At 38.1% G+C, this 23269-nt stretch overlaps 1 pseudogene; it reads right to left on the bottom strand.

The window, feature by feature from the left end:
• Positions 1 to 805: 805 nt before the first annotated feature.
• Positions 806 to 1922, bottom strand: LOC118640125 (annotated as a pseudogene).
• Between the last annotated feature and the right edge of the window lie 21347 nt (positions 1923 to 23269).

Here is a 23269-nt window from a genome sequence, read left to right as displayed (position 1 = left end):
ATAAACAACTTCTGAGACTGCTGCCAAAGTGTCCCTGACTTGTTTTCTGCTAATTAGAGCTTCAGTGCTAATGATCTTCACAATCATGGCACTCACAAACTGTAGCCCTGCTGCATGAATCTCCTGGGGACAATTGTTTTCACTGTTTGTTTTTTTTTTTTCTTTTTTGAATCCAGACTTAATAGTTACTCCATTATCTATTTCCATTGCTGACTTCAATTTTATTTGGGATATTTTTGTTGTTAGGATACTCCCCCCCCGACACACACACACAAAGTAGCTATACTGGCTTTTTCCATTGCTAAATATACTTAAAAAAAAATCCAGCCAGCCCAGCTGGTGTGGCTCAGTGGTTGAGCGTCAACCCATGCACCAGGAGGTCACCAGTGTAATTTCTGGTCAGGGCACATGTCCAGGTTGTGGGCCAAATCCCCAATGGGGGCATGCAGGAGACGGCCAATCAATTTTCTCTCTCATTGATGTTTCCATCTCTCTCTCTCTCTCTTTTCCTCTCTATCTAAAATTAATAAAGAAAAAAATTTTTTTAATCCATCCATTCACTTGTTTTTTTATAGCTTTGTGCAGTTTTTATAAGATTGATTTAGGCATAATTTATTTATAATAAAGATACAACAGAGAATATTCAGTAAGAATATTTATAAACTTCTACTTCCTCCTAACTCAGGATGTGATGGAAACATAGCTGAGTATTTGAAAATAATCTTGGTTTTCATTTTTCTTCTGTTTCTAGGTTCTGTGATTTTTTTTGTGTGTGTTCCAGACAAACCTTGTTTTATACTTACCTTCATTGCTTCCATTCACTCTTGAATATTATTTGTAGTGGTATAAACTCTTCTCCCATTCTATGCCTCTCCTTATGTTTTCTCTTATGCCTCCTTTTTGCTTTTAAGAGCAATACATATTTTATATCTCCTGCATCCTTTTCCTCTTCAGTAGACAATTCTGAGTTTGTTTTCTTTGGACACTTCTGAGGTTTTTTTAGGTTGTCTTTATGAGACATTTTCTTGATATTTGATCTGGGAGTCATATCCTGCATCTTCAGAGCTATTTCTCTTTCCTCCTCTGTGTTCTGAACATGGTAAACTAGTCACTTCAGCTCTTCCATGCTTTTTTCTTTGTCTTTAATTGTGGCTTTGGGGGTTCAGCGCCCTCTTCATCAGAGCCCTCAGACATGGTCCTGGGTCTTTTGACTTTGCAGGTACTGCTCTCCTTGCCTGTGTCCACGTTTCACTCTTTTGTCTGGACATGGTCTTCCTTCTTCACTGTGTCTTTCTTCTTTTTCTTTTCCTTTTCCTTTTCTTCACTACTCTAAGGGTAGAAATGGGCTTATTTTCACTGTTTTGGTCAATATAACTGGTTTTCTTGTTACTTCTTCTGGTGGGTTGTTAAGAAACTCAATAGCTTTTGCTGCTTATTTCAAATTCCACAAAGGCAAATCCCTTTGGATCTCCAGTAGACTTATAAGGTGGTATACTTATATAAACAATATTGTCACATTTCCCAAATATTCTTTGAATCCAGCTGTAATTAACGTTTTTGAGTAACAACTCCACATGTCTGCCTATTTGCATCCTTTGGTCTTTTACCCAGAGGATTTTTTCCTCCTTCTAAATCCAGTTCTACACAGTTGAACTTTTAGTGCTCTGGCTATTAACTTTCCATCAGTGGTCAAGTTTTTGTTTTATTAAAGACACGAGAAGTGATATAGCAACATATCCATCCCCAGATTTTTTATCTGCTCTTAAATCAATTTATCCTTGTAAAGATTTGAATCTCCAAACCAAAAGTCCACTTTCAAGCACCTGTTTAACTTGAGGCTTTTTTTTCTCTACCTTTTTAAATTTTAGTACTTTCCTCTTACATTGCTTTTTCTTGATTTCCTTTCAGTTTTCACTCTCCATTTAATTCCCAAAATACAGGACCAGAGATTGTATCCTTGATCCCTTTCCATTTCCCAAGTCTTAGAGTTGTGGTTGTGTCCTACATTATATTACTTTAAATGTCTACTTTTCAATAACAAAAAGTGACAACAAGAAAATATGCCCTCCCCTAAACATAAACACAATCATTGGAAACCATCTCACACAACAGCCAGACATTGGACTTACTAGACAAAGATTTCAAATAAAACATTATAAATATGTTCAGAGAACTAGAGAAAAATGCTTCTAAATAAGTAAGGGAAAATAGGAGAACAATGTCTCACTAAATAGGGCACCAATAAAGAGATATCAAATATTTTTAAAAGAAATTCACGAAGTACCAAAAAGTTAAATAATTGAATAAAAAGTTCAGCAGAGGGTCTGAACACCAGATCTGAACTCTTAGAAGTAAGCAAACCTAAAAGTCAATTGATCACCCAGTCAGAAAAACAGATAGAAAAGAGAATTAAAAAATAATAGACAAGAGTTTCAGAAACCTGTTGCACACCATATAGCATACTAACACACAAAACCCAGAAGAAATGGAGAAAGGGGCAAAAAGAATATTGAAATGTTCCAAATCTGATGAAAAACATTAACTACATGTTCATAAATCTCAATATGTCTAAGTAGGATAAACTTAGAGATCCACATTTAGACCCATCATAGTCAAACTATCAAACAACAAAGAGAATCTTGAAAGCTGGAAGAGACAACAGGACTCATCATGTGTAGGGGAATCCTCAAAAAGATTGACAGTTGACTTCTCATCAGAAACCATGGAAGCCAGAAGGCAGCAGGAGGAAATAATCAAAATGCTGAAAGACAAGTCAACCAAGAATTTTATATTCAGTAAAAACTATCATACAAAAACAAAGAAGAAATTAAGATATTCCTAGATAAAACTGGAGAAAATATTTCACCATCAGACCTGTCCTATAAGAAATACTAAAGGGAGTGTCCTTCAGTTTAAAATAAAAGGACACTCACCCGGCTGGTGTGGTTCAGTGGTAGAGCGTCAACCCATGCACCAAGAGGTTGCCAGTTCGATTCCTGGTCAGGGCACATGCCCAGGTTGTGGGCCAAATCCCTAGTGGAGGGCATACAGGAGGCAGCCAGTTGATGTTCTCTCTCATCAATGTTTCTATCTCTCTCTCCCTCTCCATTCTCTCTCTAAAAATCAATAAAGAAAAATATTAAATAAATAAAATGAAAGGACACTAAACAACAACTTGACTCTACATGAAATAAAAAGCACTGATAATTTTAACTGCATAATATAAAAGACACTGTAGGAGGGGCCCAAGATGTGGTGTAGGAGGTCCCTGAACTCACCTCCAGTGCTAACAGACTGAGCAATTCCCCCTGAAGAAGAACTAAGGGATGAGTGAATAGCTTCTGCACAGCAAACAAAAAAGAAATCACATAGAAATAGGTAAGAGAGATAGAGACAGAGTATTGAAGGAACCTATCCCCAATGCACCAATATGCAGTAGTATGGGATTACTGAGGAGCAATGTGCAGAGACACCCACCCTGGAGTACAGCAAATACATAGTGGTTTAAAGGAAACCTAGACTATGGTAAGGAAATCCATTTACTAGCCCTAGAGCATCTGAAAAATGAGAGGGGAACTACAAGAACACTCTCCCAGGTGGGAGGCTCTGGAGAGTGTCATTTGTTGTATTCCCCCTCCAGCTTGACTATACAGGCAGGAGCATGATCAAGGTGTTCTAGCCAGCTCGCCAAGGACATCTCAATGCAGCCTAGACCTATACCAGCTACACAGCTTGTTCCTGGGACTCCCCATAGCTCACACCCACTTTAGCCACAGTTAGCAGCCACTGTGCAGCTTGCCTTGAGGACATTCCATGGCCCAGCCCACTCTAGTTATAGCCCTTGTTGCTAGCATAGCTTGCCTCAGGATGCCCCACAGCCCATGCCTTCTCTAGCTTCAGCTTTGGGCCCAGTGTGGCTTGTTCCTGGGACTCTCTACTACCCTAGCCTACTTCAACTATAGCTCCAGTCAAATGTTCAAGGCTGCCCCAGTGCAACCGTGCCCCCAGGTCTCCCTGAGGCCAGAATCAGTTCCAACTACAGCTGAAACCAGCCCACCAAGGCTACCCAAATAACCTGTCCCCAGAAATCTCCACAATCCATGCCTGCTCCAGTTCCAGCTGGCCTGCCAAGGTGGCCCTGGCGCAGCATGGCTCCCTAGGCCCCCAGTAGCCCACCATCACTCTGGCTCCAACCAGCCTAACAATGCAAGCCACACAGTGACTTGCCCTAGGAATTCCCTTAGCCTGAACCTGCTCTAACTCCAGCTGGACTGCCAAAGACAACCAACACACATAGTCAACAAAGGGGACGCTCCTACACAGGCTACTCCATCAGGGCCAAGGAAGTTTGCTGTGTCTCCTAATTCATAGAAACAAAAAGATAGTGACATCTAAAATGAGGAGAAAAGGAATATATTTAAAATCAAAGAATAGGACAAAATAGAATGGAAACAAGCAAACTATCAGATATAGAGTTCAAAACAATTGTTATAAAGATGCTCAATGAACTTTAGAGAAGAATAGATGAACTCAATGAGAATTACAACAAAGAGACAGAAAATATATATACAAAAAAGAAGCCATTAGAACTGAAGAATACAATAACTAAAGTGAAAAAAAATACAAAAGAGTAAATCAATGTCAGTTTAGATACTGCAGAAGAAGAAATCAGTAACCTGGAAGATAAGGTAGTAAAAATCACCCAATCAGAAGAGGAAGAAAAAAAAAAATTTTTTTTAATTTTAATATATGAGGACCTCTGGCACAACATCAAGCATATTGACATTTGCATCATATGGGGCCTAGAAGGACAAGAGTCAGAGAAAGGGTCAGAAAACCTATTTGAAGAAATAATAGCTGAAATATTCCCTAAGACTAGGAAGACAGAGTTCCCAAACAAAATGTACCCAAGACACATCATAATTAAAATGCCATGTATTATTTCTTGCAACTGCATGTGAATCAATAATTATCTCAAAATTTTTTAAAAACTGCATAAAGCAATAATAAAACAGTGTTGATGGCTTTATAATATATAAAAATGTAACTTGTATAACAACAATAGCATGAAGGAGGAGGAGGAGACAGGAGTGTATTAGTTGGTATTAATCTGAGCTAGATTATGTTAAATTAAGATGTTAATTATAATCCTTAGGGCATTCAAGAAGAAAATAAGAGAAAAAAAATTGCACTAAAAGAAACAAGGAAATTATGACATACTAGAAAATATTTATTTAAATCAAAAGGCAGTAATGGATAGAGAAACAAGACATGGTATATGAAAGAAAACAAATAGCAAAATGGCAGATGTAAATCCTACCTTAGCCAAACAATATATTTCAGTCTTTCTGCCACAATGATTGGTTTGGTGTTTCATACATGATACATATTGACTCAATGTGAGATCAATCTGTATTAGGGAGTTTACTCTCCCACTGGACCAAAAAAAAAAAGGAAAATTGGTCGATGCTGGCCTTCATCTATGCTTGAATGGAGCCAACCTACAGATGTTATTAATATCATGAAATGCAGAACATATGGGGAAAATAAACACAAGAATCAGCTTTTAGGGTTTTGCTATTAACACATAAGTTCTTTCTGGGTGCACAAACAGCAAATCCAACCTGCAGGATCAGGCTTTGCTATTAGAGGTTCCTTTCTGTGAGTTCAATGGCACTCCTTCCTCCAGGTAGACCAAGCTCTGTGCCTGGGCATTTTGAGGGGTGAGCTGCATTGAGCTTCCAGTCACCCCTTGCTCAGGCACCTTTGAGCAGTACACAACTATACAACTATGTACTGGATCCTTCAACATTGCCTGAAACCTGCTTATCCTCTGAAGTTTTATAAGAGCCAATACATTTTCCTCATTGATTAAGCCAGTTTAAGTCTTTCTATTAGTTGCAACAAAAAGTACCACACCTCATACAGAATTTCTTATCAGAAAATAGGGTGTTACAAAGAATAGATTCCAAAATGTGGAACTGTTTCAGCTTAGAAGGTAGGCTGGAGGGTAGCAAGGATGATTCTATGCCAAGCTGGGAAGTTAGCGACTTTTGCTCATTGCAGCAAAGAAATGGTCAAAATATTTCCTATTGTACTTTGGGACTTGGTCCACATTTCTACCAAGGATACAGCATTAAGACATTAGGTAGAGAAAAAATCAGGATTTTGAATATTTTGAATATATATTGTGGTCTTGAGTTAAGTCTTATGTAAGCAATAGAAACTTAGGCTGTGGGTGGCCTTTCTGAAAGCAGAAAGGGAACATAATGCAATAGTTGCTGTCTTAATCAACCTCTGCTGCTTAACTGATTGTTTTGCTACATAAATGACCCATTTTTTTTCATAAAACATCCTGACCGAAGCCTATGGTTCTGAGAATATTCGTGGCCTTGGGTGCTGCCCTTTATCCACCAAGTACACCTGTTGCCACTGAGTTATGTAGCCCTCAATTTATTTCTCTGTAATTATAATTACACTTATTATAATTATGTAATTTAATAAGATATTACAAAATTACAGGAACAAATCAATTATGAAGATAGAAATAAAATTTTTCCCCCATATAAAGCTAAATTAGCCTGGTATGGCTCAGTGGTTGTGGCTTACTGGTTGAGCATTAACCCATGCACCAAGAGGTCGCCAGTTTGATTCCCAGTCAGGGCACATGCCCAGGTTGTAGGCCAAATCCCTATGGGTGGGGAGGTCATGCAGGAGGTGGCTCATTAATATTTCTATCTCTCTCTCCCTCTCCACTCCTCTCTCTCTCTCTCTCTCTCTCTCTCTCTCAAATAACTACAGAAAAAAAAAGGTAAATTAAATGCTTTGGAAAGACTTGGTAAAGGTCAATTGTTTTAAAAAATTTCTCTTAAATATTGTAAGGATCTATCCAACAGGAGGATATAACCTTGGTAAACATATATGCATCTAACATAGAAGCACCAAAATACATTTAAAAACTTCTGGAGGACTTCAAAAGAGAAATCAACAGCAATATAATCATAGCGGGGGTATTCAATATCCCACTGACATCACTGGATAGATCCTCTAGGCCAAAAAATTAACAAAGAAATAGAGACTCTAAATGATGCACTAGATCAAATTAATTTAATAGATATCTACAGAGAATTACACCCCAAAACTGCAGAATTCACATTCTTCTCAAATGCACATGGGACATTCTCAAAGACAGATCACATGTTAGGATTCAAACTAAGTCTCTACAAGTTCACTAAGACTGAAATCATATTAAGCAATATCTCAGATCACAGTGGCATGAAACTAGAAATCAATTAAAACAAAAACACATAAAAACATTCAAACACATGGAGGCTAAATAGCATTTTATTAAACAATAAATGGGTTACCAAGGAGATCAAGGAAGAAATTAAAAACTTCCTGGAAACCAATGAAAATGAACCCATAGCCCTGGCTAGTTTTGCTCATCAGTTAGAGCACCAGGCTGTGGACCAGAGAGTCCCGGGTTTGGTTCCCACTAAGGGCAAGTACCTCAGTTGCAGTTTGTCCCTGCCCTGCTTGGGGTCATGTGGGTGGCAACCAGTTGATGTCTCTCTCACATAGATTTTTATTTCTCTCTCTCCCCCCCTCTCTCCTTCCTGCTCTATCTGAAGGTAAATGTCCTTGGGTGAGGATGAAAAAAGAAGGAAGGAAGGAAGGAAGGAAGGAAGGAAGGAAGGAAGGAAGGAAGGAAGGAAGGAAGGAAGGAGAGAGAATGAGAAAGAAAGGAAGAGAGAAAGAAAGAAAATAAACACACAACAACACAAAATCTATGGGACGCAACAAAAGCAGTCCTGAGAGAGAAGATCATAGCACTACAGGCCTACCTCAAGAAACAAGAAAATTTTCTAATTGACTTTCTAATCCTACAACTTAAAGAACTAGAATGTAAATAAAAAGAAAAACCCAGAGCAAGTAGAAGGAAACAAACAGTAAAGGTCAGAGCAGAAATAAACAACACAGAAACAAACAAACAAACAAAAAATTTTAAAGATTAATGAAACAAAGAGCTGGTTCTTTGAAAAGATAAACAAGATTGATGGACCCTTAGCCAGACTCACCACAAAACAAAAAGAGAGGACCCAAGTAAGCAAAATCAGGAACAGAATAGGAGAAGTAACAACTGACACCATGGAAATACAATGGATCATTAAAAACTACTGAGCCCTGGCCAGTTTGGCTCAGTGGTTAGAGCGTCGGCCTGCAGTCCCAAGAGACCTGGGTTCAGTTCCTGCTAAGGGCACGTACCTCGGTTTCAGTTTGTCTCTGGCCCTGGTTGGGTCATGCGAGTGGCAGCCACTCGATGTGTCCCTTTCACATTGATGTTTCTCTCTCTCTTCCTCTCTTTCCCTTCCACTATATCTGAACAACAACAACAAAAAAGGAAAAATGTCCTAAAAAAAAAGAAAAAATACTATGAACAATTAATTATATGCCACAATTATATTCCACAATCTAGGTGATATGGACAAATTTCTAGAAACACACAGTTTCCAAAAACTGAATCAGGAAGAGATAGACCAACTTCAACAGACAATAACAACTACAAAAATTGAAGATGCAATAAAACAAAAGCCCAGGCCCAAACAGCCTCACAGGGTAGTTTTACCGAACATTTAAAGAAGATCTAACACCCATTCTCCTCAAACTATTCCAAAAATCCAAGAAGATGGAAGACTTCCAAACACGTTCTATGAGGCCAGCATAATTCTAATTCCAAAACCAGAAAAAGACACTACGAAGAAAGAAAACTACAGGCCAATATCCCTGATGAACATAGATGCCAAAATCCTGAACAAAATATTAGCAAATCAGATCCAGAAATACATCAAAAAAATTATTCAGCATGACCAAGTGGAATTTATTCCAGGGATGCAAGGCTGGTACAATATTCGCAAATCAATAAATGTGATATACCACGTAAACAAAATGAAGAATAAAAACCACATGATCATATCAATAGATGCTGAAAAAGCATTCGACAAAATCCAGCATGCATTTCTGATAAAAACGCTCAGCAATGTAGGAATAGAGGGATCATATCTCGACATAATAAAGGCCATATATGAAAGACCTACAGCCAACATCATACTCAATGGACAGAAACTAAAAACATTTCCATTAAGAACAGGAACAAGACAGGGATGTCCACTTTCGCCACTCTTATTTAACATTGTACTGGAAGTCTTAGCCACAGCAATCAGACATGAAGAAAAAATAAAAGGGATTCAAATTGGAAAGGAGGAAGTGAAACTGTCATTATTTGCAGATGACATGATATTGTACATAGAAAACCCTAAAGACTCCATCAAAAATCTATTAGACTTAATAAATGAATTTGGCAAAGTAGCAGGATACAAAATTAACGTCAAGAAATCGACGGCATTCTTGTACATCAATGATGAACTCACAGAAAGAGAAACTGAAAAAACAATCCCATTTACCATCGCGCCAAAAAAATTATGATACCTAGGACTAAACTTAACCAAAGAAGTAAAGGACCTATTTGCAGAAAACTACAGGTCATTGAAAAAAGAAATAGAGGAAGATATAAAAAAGTGGAAACACATACCCTGTTCATGGATTGGAAGAATTAACATAATTAAAATGTCCATACTACCCAAAGCAATCTATAGATTCAATGCAATCCCCATCAAAATACCAACGACATATTTCATAGAACTAGAACAAATACTTCAAAAGTTCATATGGAACCAAAAAAGGACCCGAATAGCCACAGCAATCTTGAAAAAGAAAAACAAAGTAGGTGGGATCACAATACCAGATATCAGGTTATACTACAAAGCGACTGTAACCAAAACAGCTGGTACTGGCACAAGAACAGGCATATAGACCAGTGGAACAGAACAGAGAACCCAGAAATGGACCCAAGGCAATACGCTAAATTAATATTTGACAAAGGTGGCAAGAGCATACAGTGGAGTAAAGACAGCCTCTATAATAAATGGTGTTGGGAAAATTGGACAGCTACATGCAAAAAAATGAAACTAGACCATCAACTTACACCATACACAAAAATAAACTCAAAATCGATAAAAGACTTAAATGTGACCCATGAATCCATAAAAATTCTAGAAGAAAATGTAGGCAACAAAATTTCGGACATCATACGGAGCAGAATTTTCACTGATACATCACCTAAGGCAACAGAAATAAAGGAGAAAATGAACACATGGGACTACATCAAACTAAAAAGCTTCTGCACAGCAAAAGAAACAATCATCAAAATGAAAAGGCAACCCACTGTATGGGAGAACATCATTGCCAATGATGTATCAGATAAGGGGTTAATTTCCAATATATATAGAGTGCTCATACAACTCCACAAAAGGAAGACAAAGAACCCAATTAAAAAATGGGCAGAGGAGCTGAATAGACACCTCTTCAAACAGGACATACAAATGGCCAAAAGACATATGAAGAAATGCTCAACATCACTAATCATCAGAGAGATGCAAATTAAAACAACAATGAGGTATCACCTCACACCTGTCAGAATGGCCGCCATCAACAAATCATCAAATAACAAGTGTTGGCGAGGGTGTGGAGAAAAGGGGACTCTAATACACTGCTGGTGGGAATGCAGACTGGTGCAGCCGCTATGGAAAACAATATGGTGCTACCTCAAAAAATTAAAAATTGAACTTCCATTTGACCCAGTGATCCCACTGCTGGGAATATACCCTAAGAAGCCTGAAACACCAATCAGGAAGAATATATGTACCCCCATGTTCATAGCAGCACTATTTACAATAGCTAAGATCTGGAAACAGCCCAAGTGTCCACCAGTAGACGAATGGATAAAAAAGCTGTGGTACATATACACAATGGAGTACTATGCAGCGGTAAGAAAGAAAGATCTCTTATCCTTTGAGACGACATGGAGGGACCTGGAAAGTATTATCCTAAGTGAAAGAAGCCAAGCAGAAAAAGACAAATACCACATGATCTCACTTATATACGGAATATAATGAACATAACAGTCTGAAGAATACAGTAGACCCAGACACATGGAAGTAGGGCACAGACCGACATCCCTCAGAAGAGGGGATGGGGGGTGGGGGGGTGGGAAGAGATAAACCACAGAACTTATATGCATGTATGCATGACCATTGGAAATGGACAACTAAGCCGGGGACAGGGTGGAGGGGGGGTGGGGTGGGGGGTGCCAATGGGGTAAAAAGGTAAAATATCTGTAACAAAAAATAAATAAAAATTCATAAAAAAAAATAAAAATCAACAGCATTCCTATATACCAATAATGAACTGACAGAAAGAGAAACTAACAACAACAACAAAAATCCAATTTACCATTGCAGCAAATAAAACTAAGATATGTAGGAATATACTTAACCAAAGAAGTAAAGGACATCTTCTCAGAAAACTATTGGACACTGAAAAAAGAAATAGAGTAAGATATAAAAAAAAGTGGTGCATAAACCTTGCTCATGAATTGGAAGAATTAACATCATTAAAATGTCCATACTATCCAAAGCAATCTATAGATTCAATGCAATCCCCATTAAAATACCAACAACATATTTCATGGAACTAAAACAAATACTCCAAAAGTTTATATGGAACCAAAAAAGACCCTGAATAGCCACAGCAATCTTGAAAAAGAAGAACAAAATAAGAGGGATTACATTACCGCGTACCAGGTTATATTACAAAGCCACTGTAATCAAAACAACCTGATACTGGCAACCAGAAACAGGCATACAGATCAATGGAACAAAACAGAGAACCCAGATATTGACCCAAGACATTATGCTCAATTAATATTTGACAAAGGTGGCAAGAGCATACAATGGAGTAAAGACAGCCTCTTTAATAAATGGTGTTGGGAAAATTGAACCACTACATGCAAAAAAATGAAGCTAGACCACCAACTTACACCATATATAAGAATCAACTCAAAATGAATAAAAGACTTAAATACACTCACGAACTCATAAAAATTCTAGAAGAAAATGGAAGTAACAAAATCTCAGACATCATATGCTGCAGAATTTTCACTGGTAAAATCCTAAAGCAAGAGAAACAAAGGGAAAAAAATGAATAAGTGGGACTACATAAAACTAAAAAGTTTCTGCACAGCAAAAGGAACAAGCATCAAAATGGAAAGGGAACCCACTATATGGGAGAGCATAATTGCCAACAATACATTAGATAAGTGGTTAATTTCCAAAATATATAGAGTACTCATACAACTCGACAAAAGGAAGACAAATAATTCAATTAAAAATGGGCAGGGGACCTAAACAGACACCTCACCAAAGAAGACATACAAATGGCCAACAGACATATGAACACAATGTCACTAATCATCAGACAGATGCAAATTAAAAAGTCTATGAAGTATCACCTCACACCTGCCAGAATTGCTTCCATCAACAAATCATCAAACAACAAGTGCTGGCGAGGGTGTGGAGAAAAGGGGACTCTATTACACTGCTGGTGGGAATGCAGACTGGTCCAGCCACTGTAGAGAACAATACAGTGTTACCTCAAAAAGTTAAAAATTGAACTGCCATTTGACCCAGTGATCCCACTTCTAGAAATATATCCTAAGAAGTCTGAAACACCAAAGAGAAAGAATATATTCATCCCTATGTTCATAGCAGCACTATTTACAATAGCTAAGACCTGGAAATAGCCCAAGTGTCCATCAGTAGATGAGTGGATAAAAAAGCTATAGTACATATACATAATGGAATACTATGCAGCTATAAGAAAAAAGATCTCTTATCCTTTGAGACGACATGGAGGGTCTTGGAGAGTATTATGCTAAGCAAAGCCTATCAGAGAGAGACAAATATCACATGATCACACTTATTTGTGGAATATAATGAACAATACAAGCTGATGAACAATATAGACCCAGAGACATAGAGGTAGGGTACAGACTTACAAATCTCAGAAGAGGGGGTTGGTGGGAGGTAAGAGAGAAACCACAGAACTTATATGCATGTATGTTTAATCAATGGATATAGAAAACAACGTTGGGGGTGGGGCAGGATCGGGAGGTGTGTGTCTAAGGGGGAAAAGGGGAAACATTTGTAACAAAAATAAATTAATAAAAATTGCAACAACAAAAAATAAAGTTGAAAATAGGCAAAACTAAATCATTACATTTAAGAACACATACTTGAGTGATAATAAAAAACAAGAAAGTAATTATTATAAAACTTAACTCTAAGAAGAAAGTGTTTGGAGGAGCTTCTAGATTGTGGCAGTGTTCTATTTCATGATCTAGGTCATGAACCCTTTAATTTACTTTATAATTATTGGTCAACTCCGTATATATATGTCTCAAAAGTTTTTCATATTTGAGGTTTCAAAAAGAGGTTTAACAACACATTTTAATAAACTAGCAGAATACTTTATGTGAAGTGAAAAGAAATTTTGTACACAGAAATAAGATGAAAAAAATATTTCAAAATGAAAATACATTTGAGATCTGAAAATTAAAAAAAAAATCTCAAACTATAAAAATTAGGAGAAATTATGAAAATGTAAAAGGATTTCTGTCATATACTTCACAAAGTTCTTTAAATTCTTGCTCCAGATTAAAAGTAAATAAAAGAAATAATAAATCTTAGATGCCTCAATGCATTATGACTGAAGTTTATGTGTGAAAGACCCACACTTGAAGAAAAGGCCTTTGCCTCACACAAAAACAGTGTGAAAGATGAGTTCAAATATTTATAATAGATGTATACTTTTATGTTTCCTTTTGAATTTAAATTGACCAACAAGCAGTCATACCGTGTTGGTTAAGAGGTTTCTAATGTCTGGCTTTGTTAAGAGATACTTTGCTGGAACTGGCTATCCATAGTATGTGGGGGCCCAACAACTTGAAACCTTTCAAGGTTGGAAAAGTTTAATTTTTCACAAGCTAAGATTGGTGCCAGAGAAAGAAGGAAGATAGGACATCTCCTCTAACAGGGAATAAGCTTAGGTCTGAGCACCTCCACTCCCTGCATCTATTTCAAACACCTTAGGTTTTGCATTAGCAACTAGATAAATGGTGGGAGGGATCACTAAATTTTTAAGGGGACTGTATTTCCAAAGAAGCCCAAGCCTGACCAGTAACTGATGATCCTTAAGGTCTGGTGTTGAGGGAAGAGACCTGCTCTTTCTCCTCCTGGGCATGCTGCTGGTAATGACCAGCAGCCATTAAGCCAACAATGATGAGGGCAGGGAATTGGGGGCATGATTGGGCTGTAGATCAAAACTTGCCTGAAGTTCACCATGATCTGTCTTTTTTAATTATGTGAGCCAACACATTTCCTATACTGTTTGGATTTGTTTTTCTGTGTTTCCCAAAAGATAAAAGGAGCAGCCTTTTGCATGGGGCATGGAGGGAGGCAGTGTCTCAAGTGGACTTAAAAGTTTAACTAGATAAAGTACATATCCCCTTTGGTGGAATTTTAGAAATTGAAGGATTTGGGGTGGTTTTGTTTTTTAGCTAGTAACATTTCCAGAGATGTTTTTATGCCCTAGTGATCTTAGCGCTTCTCAGAGGTTGGTGCCATGGATAACTGACCTACTGGACTTCCATTTACCCTGCCTCTGATGCTACAGAGTGTACTCTGCCCAAAGGCCAATGAATGAAATACAGCAGAACACCCTGACTATAAGTCAAATGGGCCCTTTAAAAAATGTGTAAGGCCAAAATGAAATATTACTTTAAGTAATGCAGCAGAGCAACACTGTCAAGACTCAAGGAGCAGTCAGGGAAGAACCTACTTGCATTGAGCAGAGGCATGTACAGCAGGAGAGCCCCTTGGTTACCCTGGTGTAAGCCAGTAGGAAGTTCTTATCTGAACTTTAACTTATCATGCTAATTCAGACAATATCTGTGCTGGTGCTGGGATTCCTTCCTCTTCCTTTCCCTGCTCCACTCTGCTCTGCAGAAGCTGTGAACCCTGCAGGCTAGATCCCAAACTGGGTGGACATAGTGGGAGATGGTGGAGGAAGGAGGGAGAAGACAGGGGATTTCTCTTGCTCCCTATCTGTCCCTGGCAATGTCAGATGCACCAATTGAGTCTCTTCCAACTCCCCTCCGAAGACCTTCACTTTTGCCTCCTCACTTTGGCCCAGAGGTGGTGGTGGTTGCTAGTGTTAATCTGTGGGTTGTCTCCCTGTCTGCTGTCTGGCATTTCAGCTCTATCTTCTCCAGGGTAATGGATTTCCTGAATCAGGTCCCTCTGTTTTAAATACTCAGGTGATTTCCTTGAGAAGACCCTGTGCACTGCAGTATCTAACTCAAAGCCTTAGTACAGAGCTTCAGAAGCATGGGTCCAGAATATGCTGTCATGTTGCTCTTCTATATCTAAAAGTTTTTAGTTTTACATTTAATAAATGATCATATTAGTTTTCCCCTTGCATTATCAACATTTCTCCTATTTATGCTTTAAAGTTACACTTGAGCTTATAAATGGACTCTCTTGTTTTCTAGTTATTACATCTTGGCATAATACTTTCCAAATACCATTTTATTATGTTCTACACTTAAAAAGCCACCTGGATATTCTCCCTTTTGAGTCTTTTTGTTAAACTATCTTTAAGCCCCCTTGCGTGTTTTTGTAATGTGTAACACAGACTTGGTTACGACAGAAATGTTTCAAAAGACTTGTGCAGCTGGGAACTTTTTGATGATTTCATTTTACAAGTCCTTTGGAATGAAGGTGGGCATTAAGAGGCACAATGAATACAATATCAGTTTAACAAGATTTGAGTGGCCTTATTTTTACGGAAAAGTTAACATTTCTAGACATTGTGATTCCACCAGTGGCTTTCTATACAATGTTTAAAAAGTGGAATTTAGCAGACATATAAAATGGAAAAAAATAGAAGCGTTGTCATAAATCTTTTTTACTAAAGTGTTTTGCGATTGCTTCAGAAAGAAACAAGATGAGAAAGTCCAGGTGCTATTTGTTAAAGTATAGGGCTGATGTTTCAGCATCTCCAAAGGATAAAATGAAAGAAACTAAAGAACACAGGTTGCATGTTTGACGATAACTCACCAGAGAAATCAGGTCCATCTGGCTTCTCCACCAGAAATAGGAATGCATGAGGCTGAGGCAATGAAAAGTGCACAATGTGGCAGGATCCACCAGACACTCTCTCGGTGGCAGGCCCCAGACTGCCCCCACCCTGGCCACGATACTGCCCGTGTAGACCATAACAGGGCAACTAGAGGGGAGGCTGCAAAGAAGGCAGCTACTTGCTTTAGTGACTACTCATCGTGGTGGTCACATCAGCCACTTGTATCAGCAACACCATCCCCTGAAGGAAATCACTTGGCTGCATCACTTGGGCCAGAGAGGTTACAAAGACTTCTCAAGGATGCTTCTCTTGGACCAACTCAACATAGACATTTTTTTTCTCTTTAAACTTTCTGATTTATATCCTCTGAAAAGTACTTAGATTGTTGAATATCTTGAGTTTTTAGAAAACAATATATTTCAAGAGCTGTCTATATCATTCTATATTGTGATCTGCGACCTTTTTCATCTCACAGCACACATAAACTGATTACTGAAATCCTGCAGCACACCAAAAATATATTCTTTGCCAATCTGACAAAAAATGGGTATAATTTTGATTCCTTCATACCAGATAGCTATTGTTGTGTTGGCTGTCATTTTTTTTTTAATTTTTTTTTTTAAATTTACAATCTAAAGGAAAAGAGATCCATGTCTCTGACTAGTCAGGTATTGCATGTTTAAAAATTCTTGCGGCACACCGGTTGAAAATCGCTGGTGTATCTGATCTCTTTTTTGATACATTTTTTTTTCTTTATTGATTTTAGAGAGAGAAGAAAGGAGAGGGAGAGAGAGATAGAAACATCAATGAGAGAGAATATCGTTGGCTGTATCCTGCATGCCCCCTACTGGGGATTTGGCCTACAACCAGGGCATGTGCCCTGACCAGGAATCAAACTGGTGACCTCTTGGTGGGGTTGACGCTCAACCACTGAGCCACACTGGCTGAGCTAATCTCTCTTTTTAATAGTAGTGTGGTAGTCCTTCACATGGAGACACTGTATTTATTTAAATCAGTGCCATATTGGTGGACACTTTAGATATTTCCAGTTTTTACCATGACAAACACTGCTGCAAAAATCATCCCTGTATATTTTCCTTCAGTGACCTTTCTTGATTAATTCCATTGGATGAATTTCTAGCAGTGGAATTTCAGGGTCAAAAAATATGTATATTTTACATGTTAATAGATATTGCTATATTGTCTTCTTGGAAAATCATGCCAACGTACATTTACACAAACATAATGAGGGTGGTTCCTGGTCATTGCAGAATCCTCTTGTTTTCTGAGTACCTTAATTGAGTGGGTTTGATTAAAAAAAATTTAGAGGCAGAGCTAAGGCAGAATTGCATCTTCCTGAATAATCTCAAGAGAAAGGAACTTGAGGATAGAGGTATGGAATTCTGGAGGCCAAACCCTGGAGCAGAAAGAGGGGCCTGCAGGGATGTGGTTCTGTGACGGAAAGGAACAAAGAATAGCTTTCCTGAAACCATAGCACAGAAAGGATTCTGGAGAGAAACAAGTCAAAGGGGCTTTCAAATTCTGATGTAGGATGAGTGGTGAACATCTCTCCTCTTTCCCTACAATTGTCAATGAACTGCACATTAATCACTATTTATTTTTTGAGTAAATTCATTTGGGGGTGCTCAAAGAAGACAAGAGAATAGTAGGCATCTGAATTACAGTAGTATAACCACGCTACAGAACATTTGGAAAGTCAAGACAAAGGCAAGCAGAACACCCATAGTTCTGTAACTCTGACATAACCACTATTACAATTTTAGTGAATTCCTAGCAACCTATATTTTCACATACATACTTCACATAGTTGTAGTCATAGTATATACAATTTTGCATCCAGCTTTGTAAATCTGATATTGATGTGTATGTATATATTATAAACAAAATTGCAAGATGGAGAAACAAACCTTTTATCTACTTTTCACTTTAACTTGCAAGTTTTATTGTGCTCAGAAGTAATCACAGACATATGTATGTAGTGAATATTTGGGATTCTATTCTCAGGGCTGAATGTTCAGTGCACATGTTACATAGATATGTCTGGAGACAAATATATGACAATAAATAAGTATTGAGGACTGTTGCTGTCACTTTCTATATTTAAGGTGAATTGACAGAAATACCTACTCTTTCAACTTTTGCAGATACAAGTATTTTGATTCTTGATTAGACTAAATTAATTTTTTAAAAAAAATCCTCACCTGAGGATATAATTTTTCCTTTATCTTCAGATAGAGTGGGAGGGAAGGAGAGAGAGAAACATCGATGTGAGAGAGACACATTGACTGGTTGCCTCCTGCACAACCGTGACCAAAGCTGGGGACCAAACCACCACAGAGGTACATGCCCTTGAGTGGAATCAAACTCACAACTCTTTGGTCCACAGGCCAATGCTCTAACCACTGAGAAAAATCAACCAGGGCTAGACTAAATTAATTTTTTTTTTTTTAATCCTCACTCGAGGACATTTTTCCATTTTTTATTCAGATAGAGCTGGAGGGAGAGAGAGGAAAAGAGAGAGAAACATTGACGTGAAAGGGACACATCGAGTGGTTGCCACCCACACGACCCAACCAGGGCCAGGGACAAACTGCAACCCAGGTACATGCCCTTAGCGGAAACCGAACCCAGGCCTCTCTGGACCACAGGCCAACGCTCTAACCGCTGAGCCAAACCAGCCAGTGCTAAATTAATTTTTAATAGACAACTAAAGTTAAAAACTATCTGATTATGTATGTCAGCTTGAAAGACTACAACATTTTCTCCCAAGGGTGTTGTTTTTACAAAATGTAGTTTTACTTACTAAATTTCATGCCTTATTCAACTTTGTATGTTCTAATTTAAGTACAGAGTTAAGTTAAATACTTTTGCAAAGAAAATTATAGATTTCACTAAATACTTTGCTTACATACTGCCAAGTAACACACAAATCATGTTAACTATTTGGATTGTAACGAGTCATAGAAATTGCTTAATAAATGTTTAGCATAAAATGATGAAGAGATTTTAGAAAACTATATAATTGTCTTCAAGATATATAAATAATAAATAGTTATGTATTCTGTACAGTACTTAAGGAGACTTACACATTTATTGCTATAAAATTTAGGGTCCATTATAGAACCTAACTTTCCAGTTTTAATAAGACTAGGACATTTTCTCAGTACTCTCCAGGGAAATGGAAAATTTACCTAGAGCTAGACTACAAGTTAGGCCCTCTTGCATTTTTCTTTATATGCTAGTGTCTCCCTGGTTCTTGATTGTGCTGGGGTAAAAGAATCGACTCATTTTCCCTCTAATCTTTGTGTGCTGGTGTAATTCCAGGGGTCAAAGTTTCTACTTTTGATTTGACCTAATTTCTACACAAGTATTTCTGAATTCTTCTTCTGTTTGCTGTATTTTCTTCCCTCCTGCTTTTGATCTCTTCTGGCCCAGGCTGATACCTACCTCCAATCCAGAAAATTCCAGAGTTTGCTTGATAATTTAGCTAGGTAACTTTGACTTGGCTGCATCCAGTTCCAAATGACCTGATCATAGCAATTTAATAGGGAAAACTAGTATCTCTAATACCAGCTAAACATGGTTTTATATTATTGAGGAAGTCTGAGGTTTATCACTTTTACCAGTCAGTAGGTTATCTTAAGAAAGTCAATTATGTGTAGTCACTTATTCTTTCAGGCCAATTCTGAATGATTTGTGAGTGACAATTTAGTATCATCTCCCCCCAAACCCCATCTTGTTTTATTCATTTTAGTAATCAAATAGATCTGATTTTTAAAGAAAATATAATTTAAACTTCGTAACCTTAAATTATATGTTCTGGAAATAATAGGAAAAAATACTATATACTAAAATGCCAAAGAATGTTTTAACTGGTTTAATCATCTATTCAACAAAATACAAAATTTGCTAAAACTTTGTTATCATATCTTCAACCTTCAGATCATTTCCAAATCAGGTGTATTTATATGTTTGTTATGTTTATTAGTAAGTTGTTTTGAAAATTTTTGGGAAATATAATTTGTAAATCCTGCTAATTCTTAACTCTGTGAGGCCTATGCAATTTGATTTCTTAAAATATAAATTGATTTTTAAGACAATTTATACATCCTCCACTAAATGCTTATCCAGTTGACTTTATGAAGCCTTGAATGCTCTTGGTTTAAATGCAATATATAGAGGATTCCAAAATGGTGGCGGAGTGAACGGAGCTACACTGACCGTCTCCCAAGAACCAAACTGGAATTACAGCTATAACACAGACAAATCGACGGGAAAAAGCAACAGAAAAGAAGCTTGCAAGGACCATATAACCAGGGTCACTGACTAGATCCTGGTAGGTTTTCGAAGGCGAAGACGGGCTGGAAGCCCACAGACAGCAGCAGCCTTATCTGGGAGCAGCGCCCTCGGGGTACACTCCCAAGTGGCTCCACAGCACAGAGCTGGGGCAGAGGCTAAAAAAGCCACAGCCACTCACCTTGGGCTCTGGCAGAGAGAGGGCAGACTGGGCTGGAACTATGTGGGGACACTCGGGATTTTTTTTTTTTTATCCTCACCCGAGGACATTTTTCCATTTTTTGTTCAGACAGAGCGGGAGGGAGAGAGAGGAAGAGAGAGAGAGAGAAACATCGATGTGAAGGGACACATCGAGTGGCTGCCACCCGCACGACCAACCAGGGCCGGGGACAAACTGCAACCGAGTACGTGCCCTTAGCGGAACCGAATCCGGGTCTCTCTGTACCGCAGGCCGACACTCTAACCGCTGAGCCAAACCAGCCAGGGCGACACTCGGGATTTAAACGGCACTCAGAGCTTTTGCTGAGTTGCTGCCATGCAGGATGGTGCCCATCTTGCTCCTTCCCAGGGCTCTGGGGAGAGGCAGCAGCCCCTCCCTCGGAGATCCAACCCCACCCTGTGGGCCATTGAAATACTAATTGAGGCTCATTACCAAAGAGCATCTGCCCCACCCTTGGGAAATCCCCTTATGCTGGCACCTGAGGGAGTTTTTCAATCAACTGACAACCCAAAACTCTTCAAGTAACCTGGAATGCTAGCCTCCAGGAAAAAAGCTAGAGGATAACAGTACCTTTCCCGGGCTAGCAACTTTAACCAGGAAAGCAAGACTTGACAGTGGTGTTTAACATAGGTCCTCCCTCACTGATCTAAACCCAGGAGAGGGAGCCACAAACAGCAGAATACCAACACCCACAGAAAAAACTTGACAGTCTCCAAAGCCCACAGTGATAGCCAAAATGGTGAAACACAGAAACAGAAGCAAAATGAAAGAACAAGAGACCTCACTGAAGATGAGACCAATGTGGAGCAGTTAGTCAAGTTAACAGAGCTAGAATTCAGAGCCATGATCTTGAGGAAGCTCAACAGCATGAGTAAGGACAAAAGATGCTGAAAATAAACCAATTGGAAATTAAAAACCACCAAGAAGAGATTAAAAATGACATATCAAAAACGAAAGACACATTGGAAGGTCTAAAAAGCAGAGTAGAGGCAGCTGAGGACCGAATCAGTGAATTAGAAGACAGGGTAGAAAAAATCAACCAATCATAAAACCAAAAGGAAAAAATGATTTAAAAAACAGGAAGACAGCTTAAGAACTGTGAGACAACTGGAAATGTAATAATATTTGCATTAAAAGAGTCTCTGAAGAAGAAAAAAATGAGAAAGGGTTAGAGAATATATTAAAAAAAAATAGTGACAGAAAACTTCCCTAATTTGGTGAAGGAAGAAGGCATTCAAGTTCAAGAAGCACAGAGAGCCCCAACTAAGAAGAACCCAAACAGGCCCACGCCAAGACACATAATAATTAAAATGCCAACAATTAAAGACAAAGAGAGAATTCTAAAAGCAGCAAGAGATAAGCAACAGGTTACCTACAAAGGAAACCCCATAAGGCTCTCAGCTGACTTCTCACAAGAAACACTACAGGCCAGAAGGGAGTGACATGAAGTAATCAAGGTCATGCAAAACAAGGATCTGAATTCAAGACTACTCTACCCAGCAAGGTTATCATTCAAAATAGAAGGTCAAATAACGAGCTTCTCAGACAAAAAAAGACTAAGGGAACACATTAGCACCAAACCAGCACTGCAAGAAATGTTAAACAGACTACTGTAATTAGTAAAAGAAATAGGAAGAAAAATGAACCCACACTAAACAAAACTGGCAATAAATAAGTACATATCAATAATCACCTTAAATGTAAATGGATTGATTGCTCCGATAAAAAGACACAGAGTAGCTGATTGGGTAAGAAAGCATGACTTACATATATGTTGTTCACAAGAGACCCACCTCACAACAAAAGACTCACATAGGTTGAAAGTGAAGGGATGGAAAAAAATTTTCCAAGCACATGGAAAGCAAAAAAACGCAGGGGTAGCAATACTCAGATCTAATAAAATAGATTTCAAAATGAAGGCCATAACTAGAGACAAAGAAGGCCACTACATAATATTGAAAGGATCTATCCAACAGGAAGATATAACCTTGATAAACATATATGCACCCAATATAGGAGCACCAAAATATATTGAAAATCTTCTGGAGGACTTTCCAGGAGAAATTGACAGCAATACAATCATAGCAGGGGACTTCAACACCCTGCTGACATCACTGGATAGATCCTCTAGACAAAATATTAGCTATCTAAATTTAATAGATATCTACTGAGAATTACAACCCAAAACTACAGAATTCACGTTCTACTCAAGTGCACATGGGACATTCTCAAAGATAGACCACATTAGGACACAAACTAAATCTCTACAAGTTCAAGAAGACTGAAATCATATCAAGCATCTACTCAGATCTCAATGGCATGAAACTACAAATAAATTGCAACAAGAACATGCAAAGACATTTGAACACATGCAGGCTAAATAGCATGTTATTAAACAATGAATGAGTTACCGAGGAAATCAAGGAAGAAATTAAAAACTTCCTGGAAACCAATGAAAACAAACACACAACACAAAATCTATGGGATGCAGCAAAAGCAGTTCTGAGAGGAAAATTCATAGCACTACAGGCCTACTGCAAGAAACAAGAAGAATTTCTAATTGACTGTCCAACCTCACAACTTAAAGAATTAGAAAGCAAACAAAAAGAAAACCCCAGAGCAAGTAGAAGGAAGGAA

This window comes from Molossus molossus, unplaced genomic scaffold (assembly GCF_014108415.1).
Source record: "Molossus molossus isolate mMolMol1 unplaced genomic scaffold, mMolMol1.p scaffold_m16_p_1, whole genome shotgun sequence".
NCBI lineage: Eukaryota > Metazoa > Chordata > Mammalia > Chiroptera > Molossidae > Molossus > Molossus molossus.
The sequence above is the reverse complement of the archived record's forward strand: the minus strand, read 5'-3'. Positions and strand labels throughout refer to the sequence as shown.